Source organism: Gossypium hirsutum, chromosome D13, assembly GCF_007990345.1.
Source record: "Gossypium hirsutum isolate 1008001.06 chromosome D13, Gossypium_hirsutum_v2.1, whole genome shotgun sequence".
NCBI lineage: Eukaryota > Viridiplantae > Streptophyta > Magnoliopsida > Malvales > Malvaceae > Gossypium > Gossypium hirsutum.
Window position 1 is genome coordinate 13,908,888 of NC_053449.1, and position 13,565 is coordinate 13,922,452.

Genomic DNA, 13,565 nt, shown 5'->3' on the forward strand with positions numbered 1-13,565 from the left:
TGTGTGAAGCATCCAAGGCCATACCGCTTGCAATGGCTGAATGATAGTGGGGAGGTAAAAGTATCTAAACAATGCTTAGTTTCATTTTCCATTGGTAGATACTCTGATAAAGTTTTGTGTGATGTTGTTCCAATGCAAGCTGGGCAGATATTACTTGGACAGCCATGGCAGTTTGATCGACGAGTAAATCATGATGGTTTCCTTAACCAATATACTTTTGTATTCCTTGGAAAGAAGTTTACTTTGGCTCCACTTCCTCCTCAAGAAGTCTACAATGATCAACTCAAACTTGCTAGTGAGATGGGTAAGGGAAGTGAGGTAAAATCATTGAAAAAGGCTAAGAGTAAAGAGGCCCTTAGTGTTAAAAGCCAACTTAAAGGCCCAACATTGGTGACTGATTGCACACACAAGTCACGAGATGAGAAAGTGAGTTTATTCGCTAGGTTTCGAGATATCAAATTTGCTCCTTGTACAAAATAAACATTTGTAATTATTAGGTTTAGGGAAAACTTCGTTTTGACTAACCCTAATACACATTTGCCTAGTTGTCTTGTTAATTTTTTGCAGGATTTTGAGGATGTATTTCCTTCTAAGAGAAAGAATAAACTTGAAGCACGAGGAGATGGACCATTCCAAGTTCAGATTCGAGGACGAATCTTCTTGAAGAAGGGGAGAATGATACGAGCCAAGGAGGTGACACTCAAAGGGTTGTCTTTCCTAGTGGTCCAATCACTCGAAGCAAGGCACGACAATTAAAATCAAAGATGAATGCTTTTGTCCAAGACTTTGTTGCGACAAATTTAATTCATCATGTTCGTGACATTGATAAATACGGGAATGCAATTCACTGGACCAATCTTGGAATAGTAAAAGCCCATAAATTGGTGGATTAATTTTTTATGTATCTTATTATTATTATTTACTTAATTCTCATTGGTTATGAGTTAAGTAATTTTATTGGTTAGGTTATTATTTATTTATTTTCTTAGATAATTTTAAAGAGTTTTATTAGGATTCAATTACTCTTTAAAGAGTTTTTATTAGGATTCAATTACTCTTGAAAGAGTTTTATTAGGATTCAATTACTCTTGTAATTTGCCTATAAATAGGCTTGTTTTTTACACATTGAGGGAGGCATAAAAAGAAGAGTATTTGTTTTCTTTCAAATTTGTGTGAGGCAAATTTTTTTAGAGTACAGTGGTTCTTCTCTTGCTATTTAGTTTGGAGTTTGTTACTTTCGAGGGTATTTCGGAGTTGCAAATATTCAAATTTCTTTCCCGTTCATCGGTGTTTCTAGAGGTTCTTCTTCTAGGGGTTTTGTAGGGAGCCGCTCAATCATTGGCGTTTTTGGTTACTAGTTAACCAAGGGTTCCATAGGGCAAATCTATCCTTTTTATTTATTTATTTATTTATTATTTAACTAATTTTATTCTCGTTTTATTTCTAATTTGTGTTTCTCTTGTGTCTAGATCCGGGATTCCGCATCAAACATGTTGGTAAGTGTTTGGGATAATTGCTTGTGGACATGATTTAATGCGTTATTTCAAAATTTAGTAGTAGCCTAAACCCCTACTCTGAATTCCGAGTGTAAGCTTTCTCATACCTATGCTATCTTGTGAACAATGTGTTTATGTGTTTGTGAATATGTGAATTGAGATGAGATGTTATAACATGTGGTATGTGGTTATGGTAACCGTTGTGAAAGTGAAAATGTGTACATGTTATGTATATGTTAAATGCTAGTGATAGTGTTTTGCTAAAGATGCAAATATGCAGTGGTAGTGCATAAATAATCAGTAAGTGATATATTTTTTATTTTGGATATTTTGGCCTTGTGATCTTGAAACCGTTGGATATAGTTGGCATGCCATAGGATTTTAAGTACTCACATATATGTACAGTGATTTTGGGTGTTGAGGCCTTGGGACACGTTGGAGGGATAAGGGATTTGAGCTAAGCTCCATTCAACAGGACATGTAAGGGGAAATAAGGAGAGTGTTAGCTTTATGCTTCACTTTTGGGACATGTTTGACTTTATGAGTCTATGTGGTGTATTGGAGATTCGCTTATTCGATGAGTGATGATAGAGCTCACTTTTACGTTTCATAGCTCAAGTGTCAAATTATCTTAAATTATGAATATGTGTGTATTGTGATATGTGTTTATATGACATGTGACCATTATGCAATTTATCTATAAATATGTTTTGAGTATTGTGATATATGCTTAAATGTTATGTGATTATTTGAGTATTGTGATATATACTTGTATGTTAGGCGATTATATGTGTAATACGATATATGCTTAAAAGTGAATATGTTTACCTTGCAAAAGAACTAGAAAATAATACACGAGTAAGTCTATTATGACATTGAAGTTGGAACTGTTGAGGTTGTGCTATATGGTTGTTTCGATAATGATTGATGAATTGTTTGCATGGTATTTTTTCTAGGCATTCACTGAGCTTGTTAAGCTCACCCACTTCTTTTAAATCATTTCAGATTCGTTGTGTGTCGGTGTGAGCGGTGTGGTTCCAAAGGGTAATCAAAGCAAGTGCATTTCCGTGTTTTTGTAGGTGTTATTGTTATTTTTTGGTGAAATAAAGGCAATGTGGTAGAATTGCTGCATGAATTTTGCCATGATATTTTGGATGTTTCCATATTTTATTTGTTTATAGGATTTAAAGGTTTAAATCACTATATGTTGATTATTACTCAGACTTGTTCTCGATGATTGAAACTGTGATCATAGTCATTTTGATGTTTATTTGATAAAGATATGATAGCATGATGAATTGGTACAAGTTGGAATGACTTATATGCTTAAAAATGTTGTATTTTTCTAGTCTAAAGCAGAGGTATCGATATTTGTGTTGTAAAAACGATACATCTGTGATTTTGAAATGTACAGAAAGTCAGAATCGTAAATTAGTATCAATACCATATCACGAGTTTCGATGCTTGAGCTAATTTTATCAATACTTTTGCAAAGGTACTGATATTTTTCGAGACTTTAATTTTAGTTGAGAAACAGAATAATGATTTGGTACTGATTTTGCAAACGGTATTGATACCGTACCAGGAAAAATCGACACCCTTATCCTAGTATTGATACTTACGTGATTGTCTTGGAAATTTTGCTAAGTGACCTTAATGCATGTTTAATTATATTTATAAGACTATTTGAAGTATGTTTGGCATGTTCTAATTATGAATGATATATCTTTGACTAGAAATTTTTAAGATCACTGATCAAGAGGATAATTTCTTAATAATGTGGCAATTTACTATAAGTATGACATGAGGCGGTGGTGTGACATCCTGACATTCGGGCTTGACGATTAGGCTAGGTATAGGGTGTTACATAAGGTCCAAGATAAGAATCAGGCCAACAGAAGCAATCCAGGTCGAAAACACATGGTAATAGGCTTAATTAGTGGAAAATTTTAGAAAAGGAAGCATGAGGGAAACGATATGAAGGACCGATTAAATAGGATAGGCTCAATGGATATACTGAATAAGGATCATTTTGTGTTTAATTTCTCAGCCCACAAAGTGAAAACGGGTCTGGATCAAGCACACCACATAGCCATTTCAATTATGGACAACCAAAGAACTTTGCTAAACATAGTGAATCGGGATAATACTGACTCTGAATTGATCATACAGAACTTGGGGCTTTTTCCTCTCTGCCCTGAGGATAAATGAGTTTTTTGGAAAAAAACCCAAAAACGATAGAGACTGAAAATCATAATCATGATTTGTCAGAAGAGAATTGGGCAATTCCGATTCAGACAGTTATTACTGGGATTGTCGATAGGTTGGAACAATTCTCCCAAGAGGCTAGGGCTTTGGACGAGAATTTGGGAAAAGGGGATGAAACTCAAATGGAATTTCAATCAGACAAGTTTAAGCTGATTGACTTGGTCAGAGGTGATGCTGGAGAGGTTACACACATGGATGGTGCCTCTCAAGACTATTGAGTTTAATGCAGGTCAGTCTCATTTCATTAAGTTTTTTTTTTTTTGTGATGAAAACAAACATTCTCATCTGGAATTGCCAAGGTGCTGGTTAGTTGAAATTTCATAGATTCTTGAGGGAGTATTTGAGAGAATTTGATCCGGGTGTGGTGGTTTTAGTAGAAACTCAGATTACTGGGTCTAAAGCTGATAAGCTAATTGGTTGAATCAGATTACCTTTTTTCTCATAGAATCGAAGCTAAATGCTTTATAGGGGGAATTTGGGTGCTCTGGCAAGAAAATATTAAAGTAGAGGTTCTTTTTGAGAGTACGGTTCCCAGACTTAGTTGATGATTTTTGTTTCATGGCGGTTTTTGAGTGCCCTCAACAAATTAGAAGAAAGGATCTTTGGGTAGGATTAAATCATATCACTGAGTCTATACAAAGCCCATGGTTGATTGCGGGGGAATTCAATGTGATGCTAAATGCTGATGAGAAGAAAAGTGGGCAAGTAGGAACGTTGAAGGTTGCCCTTTGTTCAATTAGTTTGTCAATGACTGTAATTTGAAGGATCTTGGTTACAAGGGTCCAAAATTCACTTGGAATAAATGACCTATTTTTGAACGGTTAGATCGGGCACTTTGTAATTATCAATGGGATGTGAAGTTCCCATGTACGGCAGTGTATCATCTCCAGAAAGTCATGTCTGACCATAGGCCTCTCGCTATCAAGTTTGGAAATGAAGGATCTAAGTTGAACAGACCGTTCAAATATTTTAGTGGGTGGTGCACACATAAAAGCTTCCATTCGATGGTTAATGAAAACTAGTTTGGTAATGGGTCTCTTGAAAGTTTGGTTTGTAGTTTTACAAATGAAGTAAAGAAATGGAGTAGAGAAACTTATGGTCATGTCATTGCTAAGAAATAAAGGATATTGGCTAGGTTACAGGGGATACAAAAGGCTCTTGAAAGATTTTATTTTAAAAATCTGATAAAGGTCGAAAATGAGGTCTGGATTGAATTGGAGAATATTTTGGATAGTGAATAACTCTTATGGAAGCAAAAATCTAGAAGCGATTGGCTGGCTAAGGGCGATCAAAATACCAAATATTTCCACTGTAGAGCAATTGCCAGTCGAAGAAAAAATTAGATTAAAGCACTTAAGTTGTCTGATGGAAACTGGTGTTATGAGGAAGAAAGGTTACAACTTGAAGTTGTCAACTATTTGACGAATCTCTATACTATTGATGGACAAAGTATAGGACGTTTCCCTGTTCGAGAAAGATTTCCAGCGGTTGATTTAGATATGATGGAAGCAATGGGGAGGAGTCTCATAGGTGAGGAAGTTAGGACGACACAATTTGAAATGACACAATTAAAGTCACCAAGGGTAGACGGATTTCATGCACAATGTTATCAGACTCAATGGAATATTGTTGGAGAGTCTTTGGTGGATATGATTAGAAGAGTGTTTAATGGAGGGGACATTGAACCATTTTTTAATAAGACAGTGATTGTTTTGATCCTGAAGGTGGATGCGCCAGAGGTAATTTCTCAATATAGGCCTATCAGTTTATGCCTAGTGTCTTACAAAGTGTTAACCAAGGTAATAGTTAATAACTTAAAGCCTATTTTATCAAAACTTATAGCACCTAACCAGACAAGGTTTATGGGGGGGAAGAAACAGAGTAGATAATGTGATCATAGCTCAGGAAGTGATACACTCGATGATAACACGGAAGGGGAAGAAATGATGGGTGGCGATTAAAATAGATATAGAGAAAGCATACGGTTGTCTACGATGGGACTTCATACAAGAATCATTAGAGGATGGTCGAATTTCAGAGAATATGGTTAGAATAATTCTGCATTGTGTTAAATATTCAACTATGCAAGTGTTGTGGAACAGTAGCTATACAGTTGAGTTTATTCCATCAAGAGGCATTTGATAAGGGGACGCCATTTCACCATATTTATTTGTACTGGCTACGAAACGAATTGGACATATGATTATTAAGGAAATTTCGAGGGGAAGATAGAGACCGATCCAGTTGAGTATGGTTGGACCTCTAATGTCTCATTTATTTTTTGCAGACAATCCAATCCTTTTTAGAGAAGCGAATACAGAAAATGTTTAGACGATTAAAAGAGTACTCTTATCTATTTTTCTCTTTTTCAAGTCATAAAATCAACACGGACAAGTCAAAGATGTTCTTCTTAGTAAATATGAAGGAGTTAGAGAAAGAGATGTTAAGAAAGGAGGTGGGTTTCCAATTGGTGAATGATTTAGGCACATATTTGGGAGTTCCATTATTGCACAATAGAGTGACTAAGGGAACTTTTCAATTCTTAATTGATAAATTCCAAAAGAAGTTGAATGGATTTGATGCTAGATTACTGTCAATGCTTGGGAGAATCACCCTAGTGAAATTAGTGCTACAGACTATTCCTAGTTATCTTATGCAATCAACAATGATACCATTAGGAGTGTGTCAAAAAAATTTTCAAATGATTAGAAGATTTGTGTATGGATCTTCTAATGAAGGAAAGAAAATGTCGTTAGTGAGCTGGTAGAATTGTTGTCAACCAGTGATGCATGCAGGATTAAATTTGAGAAAATTGATTCCCGAAAAGTATTCCTTTTTGATGAAATTGGCTTTTCAGGTTATTATTGTCATAACGTTGCCCACGTAAGAGTACGAGAGCCTAGTAAGCAAAGCTAGACACGGAGGGCCTAAACTAAAGTAGAATCGCCACTAACCAATTAGGGCTAGGTTGGTTAACCACCTATCGTCTAAAAATTTAGAATTAAAACTACGGAAAAACTCTACAAGTCTAGACTCCATCTCATCACCAAATTTCGGGTTCAGGAGTACAATTATGTGTGAGGAAGGTTATAGCACCCCCATAACACCTATCTGGGGATAGCCCTATGGGGTCTTAAGAGTTAGATTTTTTTTTATTTAAGCATATTAATGTCTTAATCTAAGATAAAATCTTATGAAAATATTAAATAAAAACTCTAAAGAAAATGTCTCCAGTTTACTTGTAACTCAATTAGGATGTGTTCACCAAACTTATCTAATTTGAAACTTAAATTAGAGATTTTTACTTTTAATGGGAATCCTAAAGGATCCTAAATAATTCTAGTAAAATACCTTCAATTCCTTAATACCATCTACAACTTATTTGATCTTTATCATTGTTATTATTGTTATTATTTAAAAGATTTAATTAATAACGTTGAACCTCTCAAAATATTCTAATCTTTAAAATTCTTGATCTAAGATTTAAAATCGTCAAAATCCTAAAATAATAAATCTTAAATAACATTTATTAGTTTTCTTAAAAAATGTTTCTAAAATAAAATACTTAGAAAGACCTATTCATGATTTACAATTCACCTACAAAAATATTTAGTTTTAATCTTGAATAAAGTCCTAAAAAATATTTATATATTAACTTAAGATTCTAATCCTATATGATATTTTAAATTAATTTAAAACCCTAAAAAGACATCTTACATATTATTTATAATTTTTTAAGGTAAATGGTAGATAAGATCTTAAGGACTAACCTAAATCCAAATGTAAAAACCTTATGATTTCATTAAAATATAACATTTACTTAACTAACTTCATGTCAACAATTATAGGATAAAAAAATAACCTAAAGTTTGCTCTTTTAATACGAATAGTAATAAAATAGAAAAATTAATTAAATTGGCTAAAGTTAATGAAAAGTTAAAACTCTTTCAAAATGGCAATAATAAAAAGAACAATTAAATAAATGAAATAAATAAGATCTTAACATGATGATAATAATAACAATAATACACCTTATTCATAATACAATAAAAGAATCAAAGTAGTATAAATAAATAATATTAAAATATATATAAGGGGAATGTGTAAAAAAATATAAATAGACATGAAAATAAATAAAAATGAAATAAAAATTATACAAGTGTGAATAAATATAAAACATTAAAATAAAGTGCACAATTAATATTAAATATATAATGTATAAATGCAAGTAAAATGGAAGATATAAGCGTAAATTATTTATTAAAGATGGAAATAAAATGACATAGCTTGATTTTGGGACTAAAAAATAAAAAAATGTGGAAGACAGAGGACTGGTGTAGCAATTAATTTGCTTTTAATTTTTAAATTTCAGATTAAATTGAATGTTTAAATAAATAAAAGGATTTCGGGTGTAAATAGGTCTGAGAGAGAGGGCGGTGCTGCAAAAAACGAGATATTTTTTATAAATTTAAAAAGTAAGGGGTGAGAATAAATTATCTATTTTTGGCACCTATAAATGAAAGAAAACTATTCTTTCTCTTCCAACTTCTATGTTGGCCATGGCTCCACCACTGAAAAGCCCAACGGCTCTCTGGCCTTCGGTGGTAGAGCCGCCGTGTACAGTGGCCAAATTTTTTTTTTTTGCAAAATCAAAGTTTTGTTTAGAAAAAATCATTACTTTTCTTAAAAATCAAAGCCTAATTTCGAAATAGTTTAAAAAAAATCAAAACTTTGTTTTAAAATTTTAAATTTTCCTTTAAAATGACTTTAAAAAACATATTTTTATTTTTCAAAATCTAAACTTTTTTTTTAAAAAACACTAATTTTCTTAAAGATTAAAGTTTTTATTTTGAAGTAGTTGAGAAAAAAAAAATCAAAACTTTGTTTTAAAATTTTAAACTTTCCTTTAAAATAACTAAAAAAACATATTTTTATTTGTTAAAATCTAAACTTTCTCTTTTTTTTTAAATAAAATAAATTTTTTCCCAAAATCAAGCGTTTAAAAAAAAAGAACCTTTTTTTTAGAAAGGGAAGGGAAAAAAGGGGATTTTTGGGGGCTCCTAGGGGCGGAGGACCGATGGTCTAGTTACATCCCATTCATCGGAACCCAAAATTCAATCCCTCATGACATGCCTATGGCCAAAAAAAAAAAGAAATAGAAGAAAAGAACAAAAAAAAAGGAAATAGAATGCTTAAAGTTGTGTTTTTTTTTAAACTATTTTTAAGAACAAAAATAATGAAAAGCCATCTCTTTTTTTTTCTTTTCCTTTCATGTTTATATATTTTTTTAATCTTGCTTATTTTTAAAAAAACTGATAATAATAGTAATAGTAATAATAATAATAATAATTTAGACATTTGATAGGCCCAAAAAGGAAAGAAAAAAAAAGAAAAAAAAATGTCTCAAATACACCAAAATCGGGTGGGCTTCGAATGGCCCAAGAAAGAACAAAATTTAAATAGGCCCCCAATTGAGCTTGAACAAAAACAGATGTCTACAATTACTAAGCCAGATAAGTTATAGGTTAAGATTTTACGACTTAAATATAAGATGCTTGAGATTTGCCCTCCTTTATACAGAACTAATAGCTCTTATACTTGGTGGTCAATCAATCTGGTGTAGGAAACCTTTCGGTTGAATATTTGTTGGAATATAGGTAATGGAAGGTTAGTTAATTTCATCATGGATAACTGGATATCAAGATTGGGATCTTTTCATAGATACTTACGACAATCAACGGTTGTTCTTATGAAGGCTAAAGTTGCGAATGTGACAGACCCAAAGGTGGTTGGAATTGAAATGTACTAACTCAATGCTTTGATGAGAAGATTTTGGAGCATATCGATGCTTTCCCTCCACCAGTGGAGCTTTTGGGAGATAATACTTACTTATGGAAGAATAACGACTCAAGTAAGTTCTCGGTTAAGGAGGCCTATAAAAGTTAGATTCAAGTTGACCCTACTACTCATAACGATGTTTGGAGAGTAATATGGAAGAACATTCTACCTCCTAGAATAAAGATTTTTTTATGGTTGATGATGAAGAAAAGACTGTTAACAAATCACAAAAAAGTCTAAAGAAGATTGACGAATGATAGCAGTTGTATTCTATGTGGGAATTGCCAAAAAACTCTCATCCACATTTTTAGGGATCGACCCGATTAAGCAACAAATAACAAAAATAGCAGAATAAATTGAGAAATTGAACACACAAATTTAACGTGGAAAAATCCCTCCAAAGAAGATAAAAAATCACGGGCAAAGATAATTTTACTATAATGGCAAAAGAACGAAGAGTACAAAAGATGGAGATAAAACTAAACCTCAAAAAACCCAAAAATAAAGAACCCTCAAAACATAAACACAAAATTCTCTAAATGTGTTATGAGTTCTAATATCTAATGTGTGTCTTTACTAAGGTTGTAAAAGAGCCTATTTATAGGCTAAATTCATATGTCAAATAATAATAAAATAATCTAAACTAATCAGTGTTTGAATGAAACAAATAAACAGAGTTTAACTAAAAGATTATTTCTCAAATTTGACTGAAAATAGGAGTCATACTTAACAAATCTCCACATTGACTCATATTTCCACAACGCCATCTTTGCCAAAACCCGTCACGAGTCTATCTTGAACTATGCAGGGAATTAACTGAGTCGAATCTGTGCTTAGAAACTAGAAAACTTCTAGCCTTCGACTTGTACACTGCCAAATCAAAACTAACCCAGGTCTGATTTTCACGAATACAGTGCCCTAACTTTTTAAAACCTGCATCCAAAAGAGAACCTCTCTTCAACGAAACGGTCATACATTTTTCCCTCCTATGACCAAGTTGCCTCCGCTCCAAACGAGTTGACTTCGACTTTGTAACGGATGAGGGACATCCGATTTCACCGGCCACTGTAGAATCTTCCAGAATATAAAGACTGCCAATTTTTTTACCTTTTAACAAAATGAGAGCTCCACGAGATACTTTAATATTGCTTGACTCGATGTTGATTTTGCATCCTTTCAAGTCTAAAATACTCAAGGAGATGAGATTCTTTCATAAATCATGTACATACCTAACATCTGAGAGTGTCCTAATTGTCCCATCATGTGTCTTAATTTTAACAGTTCCAATACCAACTACCTTACTAGATGAATCGTTTCCCTTGTGCATAACTTCACCTTCAACCGAACTGTATGTAGAGAACCATTTTCTATTGGGACACATGTGGAAAGAACATCCCGAATCTAGGATTCACTTGGACACGAGCTTGGAGTTATTGCTCATTGACACTAACAAGAAATCATCACTGCTTTCATCGGCCAAATTAGCACCAGCTACATCTTCCTCGTTACTCTCAGCAGCTCTTTTATTTCGCAGTTTATAATAATCTGCTTTGACGTGACCTAACTTTTTATAATAGCGACACCTTTTGTCTCGTTTCTTTGATGCTACTAAAACGGAAGCTTGCCTATCTGCCTTGCTATTCAAATGAAGCTCATTGTCGAGTTTGTCTCTACTCAACAAATTGCCCTTCACATCTTCGAACGAGATTTTGTCTCTGTCATAAATCAGGGTCTCCCTAAAAGACTTGTATGAAGGGGGTAAAGAACACAATAATAGCATAGCTTGATCTTCATCATCAATATGAACCTCAACGTTCTTTAAATCATTTAAAAGGGTAATGAATTGACTGATGTGATCTCTAAGAAGCTTACCTTCGTTCATGCGAAACGTAAATAGACGTTGTTTCAACACTAAACGGTTAGCCAAAGACTTAGTCGCATAAAGAGTTTCTAACATTTTCCACAAGGTGGATGAGGTCTTCTCCATCAATACCTCCTGCAATACCGTATTTGCAAGGCACAACTGGATTGTAGACAAAGCTTTTTCATCAAGTTCTTCCCATTCTGTTTTATTTAGATTCTCAGGCTTTTTCTCGGTAACAACTTTTTTCAAACCGGATTGAACTAGAATTGCCATCATCCGAACTTGCCACAAATTGAAATTTGTCTCACCATTGAACTTCTCAATTTCAAACCTTGTTGTTGCCATATTTGAATAGGCTAATCTATGAAAATTGAACTAGCTCTAATATCACTTGTTAGGGATCAACCCGATTAAGCAACAAGTAACAAAAATAGCGGAATAAATTGAGAAATTGAACACACAAATTTAACGTGGAAAAGCTCCTCCAAAGAGGATAAAAACCACGTGCAAAGATAATTTTACTATAATAGAAAAAAACTAAGAGTACAAAAGATGGAGATAAAATTAAACCTCAAAAAAACCCGAAAACAAAGAACCCTCAAAACGTAAACACAAAATTCTCTAAATGTGTTATGAGTTCTAATATCTAATGGGTGTTTTTACTAAGGTTGTAAAAGAGCCTATTTATAAGTTAAATTCATATGTCAAATAATAATAAAATAATCTAAACTAATCAGTGTTTGACTGAAACAAATAAACAGAGTTTAACTAAAAGATTATTTCTCAAATTTGACTGAAAATAAGAGTCATACTTAACACACATGTTGCGGGATTGCAGCATTGCGAAAAGTATTTGGTCTAAAACTATTTATACTAATGATTATAATTTTTTTGAAGTAGATCTAGAAGACTGGATTGTATCAAATTTAAAGAACCAGGCAGAGTTTGGTCTTGGAGCAGCTAAATGGGGATTTTTTTGCGATTACTTGCTGGTTTATTTGGAAGCACAGGAATGCAGTAATATTTCAGTAGAAATACGATAGCTTTGAAATGATAGTTGGACAAGTTGAAACACTCACCATTCACATAAGCAATGCAGCAGTAGTAGAGTCGAAAGAAGAATCATCAAGAACTATTGCCATAAAATGGAAGGCGCCTAGCCACGGTTGGGTAAAAATTAGCTCAAATGGAGCTACAACTGAGAGAGGAAATTTGTTAGCTGCAGTTGGCATTTTACGTAACTCACATGGTAACTGGTTAGTAGGATTTCGACGATTTATTGGGAGAGTTCAGCTCTAACAGCTGAGTTATGTGAGGTCTTTCATGTTCTTGAGATAGCTTGGAAGAAGGGATACACCAAGGTGATAATTGAATCTAACAATAAAAGTGCAATGGTTATGCTAACAGATGATTCACTAAGGTCATCATTAACAACCTTAGTTTGAATAATAAATGAGGAATGCAGGCGCAATTGGACTGTCAAATTTCAACTTGTCTTCCGTGAAATGAATAAAGTAGTTGATTGCATAGCTAAGTCTTGTTCTAGGAACAAATATGATCTAGACATTATTGATTTCCCTATGTTTATATTAGGCAACTTCTTTTAGAAGATAAAATGGGGGACTTCCATATAAGAAATATTAGATCTTAAAGCTGTTGAATGCCTTATAAAAAAAATCCTTAAAATGTAGCCTAAAAATGTGGCAATTATGAAAGTTAATTCTTTCTTCTTAAGAAACTTAAAGGAGGGAAGAAAAGACTAAGTGAATTTGGCCAGCTTTTATGGGAGTTGTGTATGGACCAAATTTACAAAAAAAAAAACTTAGGCTTAAAAATAAAATTCTGAATCGGATCATTGACAGATTAGACCAACAAATAAGTAAAAAAATATAAACAAAACAATTATGTCTTCAAGTGATCTGCATGAACTTCAAATGGGCTTGATCTTTAGTTGATGTGCATTTGGGCTGCCCTCTTCACAACTTAGGCTCATGCAAACATATTAACACTTCCAATTATGTTCACCTCCTGAATCTCATCCAAAAACTCGTTGCAAGTTGATTGATCTTCTAAACTTGAAAAACAACAGCTTTGATGAA

General features: G+C 33.2%; 1 long non-coding RNA gene across 1 annotated transcript; it reads left to right on the forward strand.

Moving 5' to 3' along the window:
* Positions 1 to 3,572: 3,572 nt before the first annotated feature.
* On the forward strand, positions 3,573 to 12,937 carry LOC107918606 (uncharacterized). Its single transcript, XR_001690169.2, has 2 exons — positions 3,573 to 3,993; positions 12,367 to 12,937. It is a non-coding gene; the product is annotated as an uncharacterized lncRNA (long non-coding RNA).
* Positions 12,938 to 13,565: the final 628 nt, after the last annotated feature.